Genomic DNA, 12,772 nt, shown 5'->3' on the forward strand with positions numbered 1-12,772 from the left:
GTGGACTTTTGGCCTTCCAGAAGTTGCTGACGAGCAAATCCCATCATCTCTGGCCATTGGCCATGTTTGCAAGGGTTGATGGGAGTTGTAGTTCAACAACATCTGGAGGGCCAGAGGTTTCTCACACCTGCTATAAAATCATAGGCAGATGTTGGGGCTTCTCAAGAAATCAACTCAGCAAAATAGACTACGTAAGGGAGTGATAAAGGCAGACACTTTTCCTGGCTCTTGGCGGCCCTTCCTGGTCTATGCAAATTGGGAAAGGTCCATTATGCATCCTCCAGATACACAGCTGGCATTTTGAACTAGTGTTCTTCTGCGCAAATTGTTTGCACTCAGCCAGGTGGAAGCTGGACAGCTTTTTTATTTTGCTCCCTGTAAACCATTTGAAGTGTATTTGCATTTAGGTATGGTACGAGACACCTTGGTTTAAATTGTTTCTTGTTTTGTCACTGTGTTTAAAAACGAACAATATTTTTTAAAAAATCATAGGCTGATAATGAAGACACACTGACATGCACATCTGTCCCACTCGGAAGACCTATACTGCAACATGCTCATGCCCTTGTTAGCATGCGCTGGCAAAATCATCCCAAGCCTTCATACAAGCACTCTTGTAAGTGGGCACTCACACACATAAACCACCAAAAAGGACAATAGCTGCTTGCACACACAACACACAGCAGTTTTAAAAAAATGCTACTTAATATTTAATTCCTGGTTTCTCATTCATTCTCATGCTCTGCCTTTTGCCACGCTAGTTTCACTTTCTGCAGCATGCCAGACTGGCAGCTCCGGGGAAGATTTTATTTCCAAAGTAAAATACTGAGGACTGAGCCTCACAGTGTAAACCCACATCCTCTGACTGCAAACCCTTCCCCCAATCCCAAATGCACTGGAATGTGGGGGGGATTGTCATGTGGGAGGGAAAGGTCACTGAGCTGGCCTGGGAGATTTTGCCTCCTGAAGTGGAGCCTAAATGCTTCCCCGCCTACACTTGAAAAAGTCTTGCTGCACCATTCAGATAACAATCTCTGGCTTCACCTCTCATTCCCTCAGCACTCCCATGATACCCCCTGAAACAGGCTGGCGCACCATCCCACACAACAGGGCTCGCCCTGACACATATATTCAGAGACACTTTCTCTGTGTTACTTCACATCTGCCAAAGATGAGTTTTTGGTGCTGGAAGTTGATTAAGCTGAGGCTTGGCTTGAATTAAGGGCCAGGGCACAGTAATCAAGTGGAAAATTCTCCTGTGTGCAAGTAACTGAGAACAACTGAGGAGGAAGGGAAGGAGCAAAGCCTACAAAACCAACAAACCCTTTAGAGGAGGAATCAGCTGAATAGATTGCCTTCCTGTCTATTGCCTCCCACTGGTTCAGGTCACTTGTAACATGCATTGGTGTTTTATTCCCAACAATTATGACCTCCGTCACCACTTTTTCAGGGGTGGTAACAAAGGCCCAGCTGTCACGTTTCACCTATTTATTTTGTGAAATTATTCAACTGCACAATAAACACAGCATGAATTATTATCTCAGCTCTTATTCCTGCCTTGGGAGATGACACATCCTACCATCGTGTGTATATTGCACCTACCAGATGGCTCCCGGTGACAGAAGCAGGATATTCTCCCTTGGGAAATAGCCTAGTCTGCCCACAGCCCTAAAGCCAAATGCTCCATTCCATCTATCCTTTGCACTTTTAAAATACAGCCTCCCCCCACCTGCCACAGCCCAATCCTCAATTGACACCTAGGGAAAAGTGCCACAGCATTTCTCTGTGCATGAGTACAGTACATCCTCAAGTGGGGTTCGTAACTATACATATGGAGGCCAGTGCGGTGTAGTCATTTGAGTGTTGGACTAGGACCATAGAGACCCAGGTTCAAATCTCCCTCAGCCCAGGAAGCTCACTGACTTTAGGGCAGTCACTAGATGGGTAGGGGGTGGGGGAGAAAAAGAGAGAGAGAAAATCAGGCACACTGCCTGAGTTCCTTGGATGAAAGATGGGCAACAAATGCAATAAAATTTATTATTAATAATAATAATAATAATAATTGATAATAATAAGCCTAATCCATTGCAATTATTTATTTATTTGTAAAATTAATTCCAATCAAAGAATGTCTTGGGAATTGTAATATCATGAAGAGCCTCAGGATCTTTATACAGTTATTTCTTGGTGTCCCCACAAGGCTACCAATCCTGAGGTTCTTTGTAGGAAGTTCTCAAAATTAAGCAGCTAAATAACAGGCTGACATTGGCTTAAATATATGCTGCTGCAGACATGCCTCAAATAATTATTTCTGGCATTTCTTCCATCATGGAACTCCATACATGTGTGGTTCCTGAGAGGCCTCTCTTCCAGGCACTGCTGACCAGACCCTGTTTAGCTTTATCAAAGTAGTAGCTTCTTGTGCCTTCATGTGCCATTGCCTAAAAATTATACTCAGAAAGAATTTCTGGGTTTCTTTCCTTTCTTACCCTCTTTCTTCCCCTATAGGAAAAAAAATATTCTGCACAGCAGGCACATCCTTAAGAAGGAATAGCTATTTTGTCCAAGAGTGGGCAAGGGAGAAGAGAGGTAATTTGATTGGCATTGCACTCTTGCACAACTTAACGCTTAGATATTTTTTATTAAATGGTTTATAACATTTATTAAATACATACACATACATTCATCTCGCTTGCACTCAGTTGTGTCAAATCTGAACTAGGGTTGGGGGAGAATTTTAATTCAGTTCACATTTAAAACCAAATCTATCCTTAGCACATTACAAAACAATATGAGAACCATCTTTTGAAATTCATACTTATCTGAATTTTGTGATGCAGTTCTCCACCTAAACGATTTTTATAAAAATGCATATATTAGGAGAAAGCGTACATAAAAATGAATATATTTATGAAAATAACATACAAGAAGGTATTATATTAGGAGAATTTGCTTGCAAAAATGTTTACCTTAGTCAAAAATTGCATAGAAAAATGTGTTTATTAGCAGAAATTCACACTAAAATGCTGAAGAATTTTCATGGGGATTTTTTTGCCCAAAAAGAATTGCAAATTGCTGCAGAAACGTCGGGAACAGAATTTCCGAACAGAATTTCCGACTGGAAAAATTAGAACTGAGGGAACTGACAGAGCCTTCCATCCCTAATCAGAGCAAATGCGCTATAAAGCATAAAATCTAACCACTCTGTAATCTTTGCACAAGCAAATCAGGATGAATGGTGAATAAACAAGTCATCTGGAGCAGCCCCTAGTGCTATATTTGCAGGATAATTTGTATATGGAGGAGGATTCAGCCATGTGCACTGTTTCTTTCAGCCTGAAGTAGTCCAGCCCACATACAGGTTTGCTGCCTCCATGAGAATGAGGCCAGAGGGGCAATGGTCTGGAAGTACAACTGCCACTCAGTAACGCAGCAGCCATTTCAGAGGCACGCTGCTTTGGCTCAAACATTTCCAGCAACGTATTAGCTGGGAAGGATTTCTTTACATCGTTCTTGCCCTTCCCTCTGCTGACCACATAGGCGCTCAGCTGCTCTTCCCAACAGGGAATCCCCCACAGAAGAAATGTGCAATAGGTGACTCCGATCCCACCATTAAGATTTAGTACAAATTACCAGCTTCAAACACAGCTAAGTCATTCTTTTTCTCAATTGGGATTGAAGCTGGATTGGGGGGAAACACCTCAAAATGCCATATTTCGTGTGAAAGACAGGAATAGCTATGGATAGTTGTTGCTGACGTCATGTGCACACTGCTTCCGAAATCAGAGGTGGGGGCACACTGGATGCGGAGCAAACAGGAGTGCGTGCACAGCCTGTGCTGGAGGGAAGCTGGAAGAGGCATGGGAAAAATCGCATTTGGTGGGCAGCTTAAGGTACCACCAGCCTGTCACTATTTTGTGGGAGGGATTCAAAAGTATACTGTAAATTTAGGTTTGTGCAATTAAAATGAATGAAAGCACTCTGTCGCAACAAGTCCACTCTAAAACAGAACCAGATTTTTGCAGTTTGGAGAAATGCATTAAAAAGGTGTGGGATAAACGAATGATGAACGGGATGACGTATAAACAGCTTGCAAACAAATCAGGATAAATGCAGGTTGAGTCCTCACTGTAATCTAACCAGCCTGCAAAGAAACAAAAACAAATAAAGGCCAGATATAATCCAACTTCTGCTAAACTTTGTGCAAGCAGATCAGGATGAATGCTCAATAAGTGGGTCGCCTTGGAGGACCCTCTAATCAGGGTCCCAGATGAATTGAATCCAGACGGGATCAAGAGCTGGTGTTTGCTTCCAGAAGGAAGAAAGCGTCTATGGCCCTGCACAGTGGATCCACCCAAGTCCAGTGCAATAAAGACAGGGTCAGAGATGACGCCTTTATATGGCATGCAGGTGGAAGGGCAGGGAGGCAGGCAAGCAGCTAAACAAACAGGCTGAGAGCAAATTGCAGCACATAGACGGAGAAAGGAGCAAGAGAAGCTAGCTGTTGCCCAGGCAAGGAAAGGTCAGGAGACGGTCAATGGGGGCTGTGCCTGTGCGTGAGGGAAGCCATGTTTGGATCTATCTAGGCAGGGAAATGTTGCCTCTTACCCCATTCCTCTGGAGCAGTTCAGCACTAGAGGTGCCAGCATACAGGCCTGATGTTTTGCAATTCAATCTGACCAAAGTTAACACTCAGCTAGCAAACATCTCTTTTCTACTACCGCTACTTGGAAAATGCTGCTGATGAACATTATATAAAATGCAGTCTGCTTTAAGTGGAGTGCTCCACATTTCTAGCTCCCAGACTCAGATTTTCCCTGATGGGTAAAAGCAAAAGACAGGACTCTCAGCATTTATTTTGTTATGTATTTATCTCATTATTTGATTTATATCCTACCCTTCCTCCCAGTAATTGAAGTAAAACTCCTATCTGAAAGTATGGAGAGCCACTGCCAGTCAGTGTAAACAATACTGAGCCAGATGGACCAGTGGTCTGAGTTGGGTATAAGGGCAGCTTCTTATGTCTAAATTAATCTTAAACCCTCTAGAGTAGGTTGTTGGCTACGAGTCATGATGGCTACATGCTTCCTGATTCAGAGGCAGCATGGCTGTGAGCAAGGCAGGCGCCAGAGGGTGGCCAGGTTGGGCACTGGGTGAGGGCCCAGAGGGGCCCCTCCTTAGGGTGGTTGGGGAGTGTTCCCGTTCCACAATATGTGGCAGTGTTGGCTCCTGACCCTGCCACGGATCACAGAGAGGGAGCTCTCAGGCACCCCCCATAGAACCATGCAGGCCTACGATGCCTGCCTGCATGCCCCACCTACCTCTCCTGTTGGGGTGAATGCTGGCTGCACTGCACGTGCATGCCTAACATCAACCAAAATGGCAGCCAAGGCTTCCCTAAGGGACTGATGCCCCTGCCGCCATCTTGGTTGATGGCAGGCATGCACATGCTGTGTGGCCAGCATTTACCACAGCAGGAGAGGTAGGTGGCACATACAGGCGTGGGCCTGGGGCAGGCTGGTGGCCAAGGGGCCAGTGGTGCCTGGCGCCAGCCCTGGCTCTGAGTACCAGCTGCTGTGGGGCAATAAGAAGGCTGTTGGCCTGATGCCCTGCCTGTGGACTTCCTGGAAGCATGTGATTGGCCACTTGGGAAAGAGGATACTGGACTAGACAGGCCTTTGGTCTCATCCAGCAGGGCTCTTTTTCAGTTCTGACTGTCAGTATTTGTTATTTTTTATAGATACAGGTAGCAAATAAATTTGCAAACCAAGTATTTGAAGACATTCCTCTTTCAACAAGCCTTTTAAGTAGAGACCTTATCCTAGTCTGCATCTGTGCTGGAACTGTTTTGAAGATGTTTTTAAACATGTTTTTGATATGTTTTGTTTTAAATATGTTTTTGGTGTTTTGTCACTTGTTTGCCACCCTGGGCTCTTTCTGAAAGGAAGGGCAGGATATAAATTTAAAAATGAATAAATGAATAAATAGGTATGAGTATGGGTTCTGTAGCTGAGAATTCCAGGCACCCCTTTTTCTTGGCTGAAGCAGTCCTTGTTTCTCTGCTGTCTTAAATGTCACAGCATCACAAAGCAGTAAGAAAAAAACCACAATAAGTAATATATTTATTAGGACCAACTGAGGGCTCTTCCAGCCAACCTGTTTATTAAGCATTCGTCCTGATTTGGTTGTGCAAAGCTTATGCAGAGGTGATGCAACATCTATTCTTTATACAACGTTCATTCTGGTTTGTTTGCAGGAGAAGTTATACGACAACAAGCATTTGTCCTGATTTGCTGCCAGGGAGGTTATATGTTTTCCTTTCGATCAGTCATTTATCCCACACTCTTTATTTCTCCCTTCACTTTCCTAATTACAAAAAAGTATCTTGTTTAAGTGGATTTGTTGTACCAGAACTCTGTAATCCACTTTAACTGTGCAAACTTAAATTTCCAGCGTGTGGCAGAATCCCTCCTAAAAATGCCGACAGTCTGGAGATGACCCAGACTAGGTGTTGAGCAAAGGGGAGGGGGAGAGAAAACTGGAGCCCCAAAGTCTGCAAATTGCAAGAGCCTTGAGATGGAAAGCAAGAGGCGTTAGGCAGACTTAACTAGGCTAGTCTCAGAACTCATTCATTTGTGCCATCCCTGTATATTTCCTTAAATCACCTTCCCATTTTTGCTACAAGATGACCTCAGTGATTTTCTTTGTGTTTTCAGTTTAGTTCTATAAAACTTGTTCAGCATTAAAGGAATGTGTGTGAAAAACATAAGAGGGTTGCACCCAGTTAAGTTTTACTCAGAGAAGACCCATTAAAATTAATGGATCTGAATTAATAATCTCTATTAATCTGAGTAGTACAACCCAGAAATTTCAGTTATCCCCAGCATTTAAAACCACAGTATTCTCTAGCTCATCTTACCTCACTAAGCAACCTATTTTCTTAATGAAATCTGACTTTAAAAACAAACAAACCCAAATTCTTTAGCTGCAGTCTAGTTATATCAAACAGGATCAGGTCATGACCATTTGAGACAAGATTATTCCCAATAATAACAATTATCTCTTACATAGTCCAGATCAGCTTCCAGAAACCAAACTAGGCAAATCCTTCCTGCAAAACAGTCACTCTGGAGGTGAGCCAACACATTTTGCTACCTGAAACGGAAGATCAAATCCCCACCCCCACCCTGGCTGAGCCAACAAAGTCTTGTTGCACCATTCGGACATCAGTCCATGCTTTCATCTACCCTGCTAGATTCTACTGCCTGAAGTAGCCTGCTTCACTTTGCTACAGAAACGGCTGTCTCTCAGTGATAGAGCATCTGAAAGGCACTGTTAGTAGAGACCTGTCAATTTCAGTTCTCTCATTTACTCATTTTCCCAATCTTAAATTCAGTTTTCCACATTTCTGCAGCAATGTGCATTTTTAAAAAATCCTCATGAAATCTTTTTCAGCATTTTAATGCGAATTTCTCTTAACAAACACATTTTTGTACGCGGTTTTGACTAATCCACACGTTTGCAAGCAACCTCTCCTAATGTAATATAATGCATTTTTGTATGAATGCTATTTTCACTAATATATTAATTTTTATCACATTTCCCCAATATAAGCATTTTTGTAAACATTGGCTGGAGAAATGCATCACAAAATTTGGATGCATGCAAATTTTGAAGGGTGGCTGTGTTTCTATTGTTTTGGAAAGTGTGAATTTGATAAATTTGGCTTGAAATGCAAACTGAATAAATTTCTCCCCCCTCCCTAACTGCGAGCCAAGAGCCTTCACACACTGCTAACTTTCCACAATGCATTGTGGGAAATTAAACAATAGAGCTAGACCTCAGCACAGCTTAGAGTGCTGCCACTACAGTGAGGTAAGCCCATCAGGGCCAACTGAGAGAGGAAGGGGCCCATCAGAGGACACTGTGCCCAGGGTCCCCTCAAATCCGGAGCTGACCTTGAGTGTGGAGGCCAACTGCAATGACATGGTGCTGAGGGAGGCACTCTGCATGTGTTCAGAGGTACTTTCTTCTCCAGCTTGCAAGTACAGAGGAAAGCAGAAAAAAACCTGATTGCCTGTCTGAATCCAGACTCAAACATGGTTCAGTTACATACTTCTTTTCCCCTGGGATTTCAGTGACTGTTTTCTAAAAATTCCACCCCGACAAACCCTCTCATCCACCTTCCTTGGAGGCCAATTTTAAGCCAGGAAGCCAGATATGTTAAAGCATCACACAAATCTGCTTTTATGGGTATTTCAAGCTCTTCCTGATAAGAGCAGCATTTGTTTAGAATAGAATGACATGCTGCCCTTGCAGCTTAGAGCTGCTTAGAGAAAAAAATTGCACCCAAGAGTCCTGAGGTCTTGGCCTGTGTTGGGAGCAGAGGCTCTTGCAGAAGTTCCAATGGAGACACTTCAAATAACAGTTCTCTTGCAGTTATGAGTGTGGGACAAATTCACATTTAAAGGCAAACCTATCAAATCCACACCTTCTGAAACAAGGTACAAACCAAAACACAGCCATCTTTCAAAACCCACAGGTCTCCCGATTTTGCAGTGTAGTTCTCCAGCCAGGGAATGTGAACAAAAATGCAGATAGGGTACAGCAAGCATAAAAATACATATATTGGTGAAAATAACATGAAAAAGTGCATTATATTAGGAGACATTGCTTTGCAAAAAAATGTGTGTATCAGGAAAAACTGCATATGAAATGTGTATGTTGAGAAAAATTCACACCAAAATGCTCATGAATTTTCATGAGGACTTCTTTTTTTAAAAAAATCAGAAAGTGATGTAGAGAACGAAACCTACAGGTTTGCCCATCCTTACTTGCAGTGCAATCCTATACATGCCTTTACTCAGAAGTCAGTCCAATTGGTTTCAGTGGGACTTACTCCCAAGTAGGTGTCCCTAGGATTGGGACCTTACACATTTTTAAAGTAGGCAGAAACAGCAGCACCAGCAACAGATCCCTCCCACTCCACTCCTCCCCCCCTTGACCCAATATCTTAGACATGTTTTGAGCATTTGCAGATGTGGCTGTCCTCCCCTCAGTCCTCCTCCTGATTAGCCGTGACATTTTGCAGCTTGCTCACCTACGGTAGGCTGTGAAGAAGCTCCCTTAATCCCTCCGCCGCAGCACTTAGATTGAGAAGGCATGGAGGAGGAAAAGACTCCCTTTCTAATGCAGGTCTGGGGCTGGAGAAGAAATAATTTTTTTACCTAAAGCTTAGAAAAGAGAGAGGTAGAATCCCCTTTAGATTTTTTCCCCCATCATAAAATGCATTTCTCACACAGGAAACCTTGTAGAAAGGGGTCTTTCTCTCCTTCCACACCTGTTTTACTTTTATCTCAACCAGAAAAAGGCAATAAGATGGGGGAAATCTGACTTTCATCAGATATTTCCCTTTGGAAACCTCATTTATGACTACTATCCTCTATCTCCAATAAAAACTCTTCTAAAAACATTTGGTTGGCAATTTTGCAAAGACGCTCCCTTGCTCTATCCTTAGACCAGGAGAGCAGTCAGTATCCTATGGGGCAAATACTGGAGAGCATAAAATGTTATGATGGGAAATGCACGAGTGACACTGGCTGCTGAAAGGAAGGCTGGGGTTGTGTTATGGACACTTCCAGAGCGTAGCTATTTTTGGGTGGGACTCAATCACATACTGGCAAATTCAGATTATTCTGTTACAGTTGACTAGCAGCCTTGTATCCGGCGTTACTTGGGAATTCTAAGAAACCAGCAAACCAGTGCAAATTTGAAAGGTCTAGCCTGCCGTCTTGCCTCAAAATGACATCCAATTGTTATTTGACAAAATCCTGCTCCTTCGACTGAACATCAGGAAAAACTTCCTAACTGTTAGAGCCATACGACAATGGAACCAATTACCTCAAGAGGTAGTGGGCTCTCCGACACTGGAGGCATTCAAGAGGCAGCTGGACAGCCATCTGTCAGGAATGCTTTGATTTGGATTCCTGCATTGAGCAGGGGGTTGGACTTGATGGCCTTATAGGCCCCTTCCAACTCTGCTATTCTATGATCTCAGAAACCATGATGCAAAATTTGGCTACAGTATCTTAAGAGGTGTCCAAACGCATAACAAACAGAGAAACAAGTTTCGCAAATATATAGTAGATGGGGTGGTGTTGTGTGACAAACCTGCTTCCCCCAAAGATTGGACATTTTGCAATAGGAAAAGTGACGGGGGCGTGCACTGGAAAGCGTGGGATAACACTTGCTTTGATGCAACAGTCGTCAGACTAAGGGTAGAAACACACTCACTCTTCTGCTGGTTCCAGTGCGTCTCCATCTCTCTCTTCTGAAAATGGGGGTACATGACGCTAGTCAAGCCCTGCCCCTTTTTACTGTAAAACCTGTCAGGATCTACTCAAGTGTGTATGGTTTTTTTAAATCAGCTTCAAAGAGATTTCACATCTGATCAGCAGATCAACCCGTTCCCCCTCCAGATGTGGCTAATGGAAACACTTTGCTCTGGCGACTAGTGTGTTCACAACTTAACTTCCCTGCAAACAAATCAGAATGAATGCTCATTAAATAACCAGCCTCATCTAATCTCTCTGGAAACAAATCAGGATGAATACTAAATAAAAAGGTTGTCTGGAAGCACCCTATGTCATGTCTCTGGGAGTTTTCACATCTGTGATGCTTAAACTGATTTTATTTTAATTTTTTTGCAGATTTCCTGCATCTCTGTAATAGGAATATACGACCTAGATTGGTAGCTGGAATCAGTGGAGACTGGTGGCTCCGAGGTCAGCGGGGCAGTGAATCTGCTCCAGGTTTTAGTCCGAACTTTCAAGGAGCTGTCCAAGGTACTGAAAGCAACCCATAGCAGATTCACTGGCCTCGAAGCAACCAGTCTTCACTGGCTAGAATGTGCAATCTAATGCAAGCCCAGGAAGAACTGAAGCTTGAAGGATCTATTTTCTTTTTTATTAGAACCCCAAGCCACAAGCATCTGGAGCCAGATGGAAAGTGGTGACACGGGGTGGAGCTAATGGCTTACTGAACCTCATAAACCACATACACTGGGGTGACCAGCATATACAAGCACAAAACGACCCCTGGGGGTTCATCCATCCCTCTTTTAATTTTGGAATGAAACCAGTTTCTCAAGAAGCAAAAAAATCTGCAATAGATTAGATTGCCTGTGGACTACAGCGAAAAAAAACAAGTATTCAAGTCTCTACTCATTCTAGAATAAAATGTTGTGTGTACACAGCTCAAGCCAAGACTCTGTTTTTCTAGCTCCAGACCAAACTAGACAAAGGCAAGCCTCTGGCCTGTAGTTGTCCTATTTCTAGAATGACTTGGTCTCCAGCTAGGTGCTGGAAGCATCCCCACCTAGTTGTTTGTTCAGCAACATGGACAATTCTTTAGTCATGCAGGTAGGATGCTTAACAGACTTTGGCCGCTCTAGTATTTCCTCCTTCTACAGATTCCAGGCTTCGTGGGGACCCAAAAGTATCATCCAAACCAACCTCCGGGTCCTATAACAGTACTGTTAACTCTGCCCACTGGAGGGCTGGAATGCACAATTGATCAATACACTGTACATGTTTATCTGTATGTTTTGATATTAACTGTCTCATGTGTTGATTTATTACATTTGAGAGTCTACAACTGTTTAAAAGTGATTTATGTGTGTCTTGTGTTTCTGGTGGTAGTAGTAATAGAAATAAAAGAAGAAGAACCCCTATTGCATATAGATTTATAGCCTTGGACTACAGCTCTCATCATCCCTGATAACTGGGACAGATAGAGTTGGAATCCAACAACAGCTGGAGGGCCAGAGGTTCCCCATTTCTGTTTTACAACTATAATCTCACATGTACCCAAACATCATTTTGCAAGAGAGAAAACCCCAGCTTGTATAGGAAACTGGTTACCTCTATAAATGGCATGGAGAGCTGTTTGGTCATGGCACCATGTTCTTGCATTCCTTCCTGCCCAGACAGTTATGCTATTAGCAGCTGCCATCAGATAACATGAGACTCCACTTCATCACATAGCACTTTTGTGGTGACAGCGTGGAGCTGATGGTCTCCAGATCTGCCCTTCCATGCTGCTGCAGACTCCATTCTGGCCAGCATTGCAGCATATTCATCAAGGTTTGGTATTCAACTCCATTCCCTCTGGGGTTCTTTCTATGCGACTAGAAAGATGGATGAATGCTGCTTTTTGATAGCCTCCCATTTTGTGCCAGCTTTCTAGCCCATTGGTACAGTGGGGAAGGGATGGAAGAGGCAAATTACAGGCACATTGCCTAATTTGCACTTTCAGAAACAATACACAAACTGAAGCATAGCCTCTGAAGTCTGCACTTCTCTGAATTTCGCAATGCAGTTTTTCACCCGTGATGTGTGCAAAAATGCATATACTAAGGTAAAGTGTGCACAAAAATGTACACATTAGTGAAAATAGTATACAAAAATTTAAGTAGAGACCACATCCTAGTCTCGTCTGTGTTGGAATTGGTTTTTAATATGTTTTTTAAGCTTTTTTAAAAAAGATGTTTTTAAAGCTTTTCTTTTTAAAGTGTTTTTAAAGATGTTTTAATTTTTTTGGTTGTAATATATTTTAAAGTCTGTTTTTATGATGTTTTAGAGTGTTTTCAGTGCTTTTGTTTGCCAACCGAGGCTCCTACCAGGAGGAACGGCAGGATATAAATCAAACAAACAAACAAATTTTAAAAAATGCATTATATTAGGGGGAAATATAAATATTAGGGAAAACATGC

This window comes from Rhineura floridana, chromosome 14 (assembly GCF_030035675.1).
Source record: "Rhineura floridana isolate rRhiFlo1 chromosome 14, rRhiFlo1.hap2, whole genome shotgun sequence".
In the NCBI taxonomy this organism is placed as follows: Eukaryota; Metazoa; Chordata; class Lepidosauria; order Squamata; family Rhineuridae; genus Rhineura; species Rhineura floridana.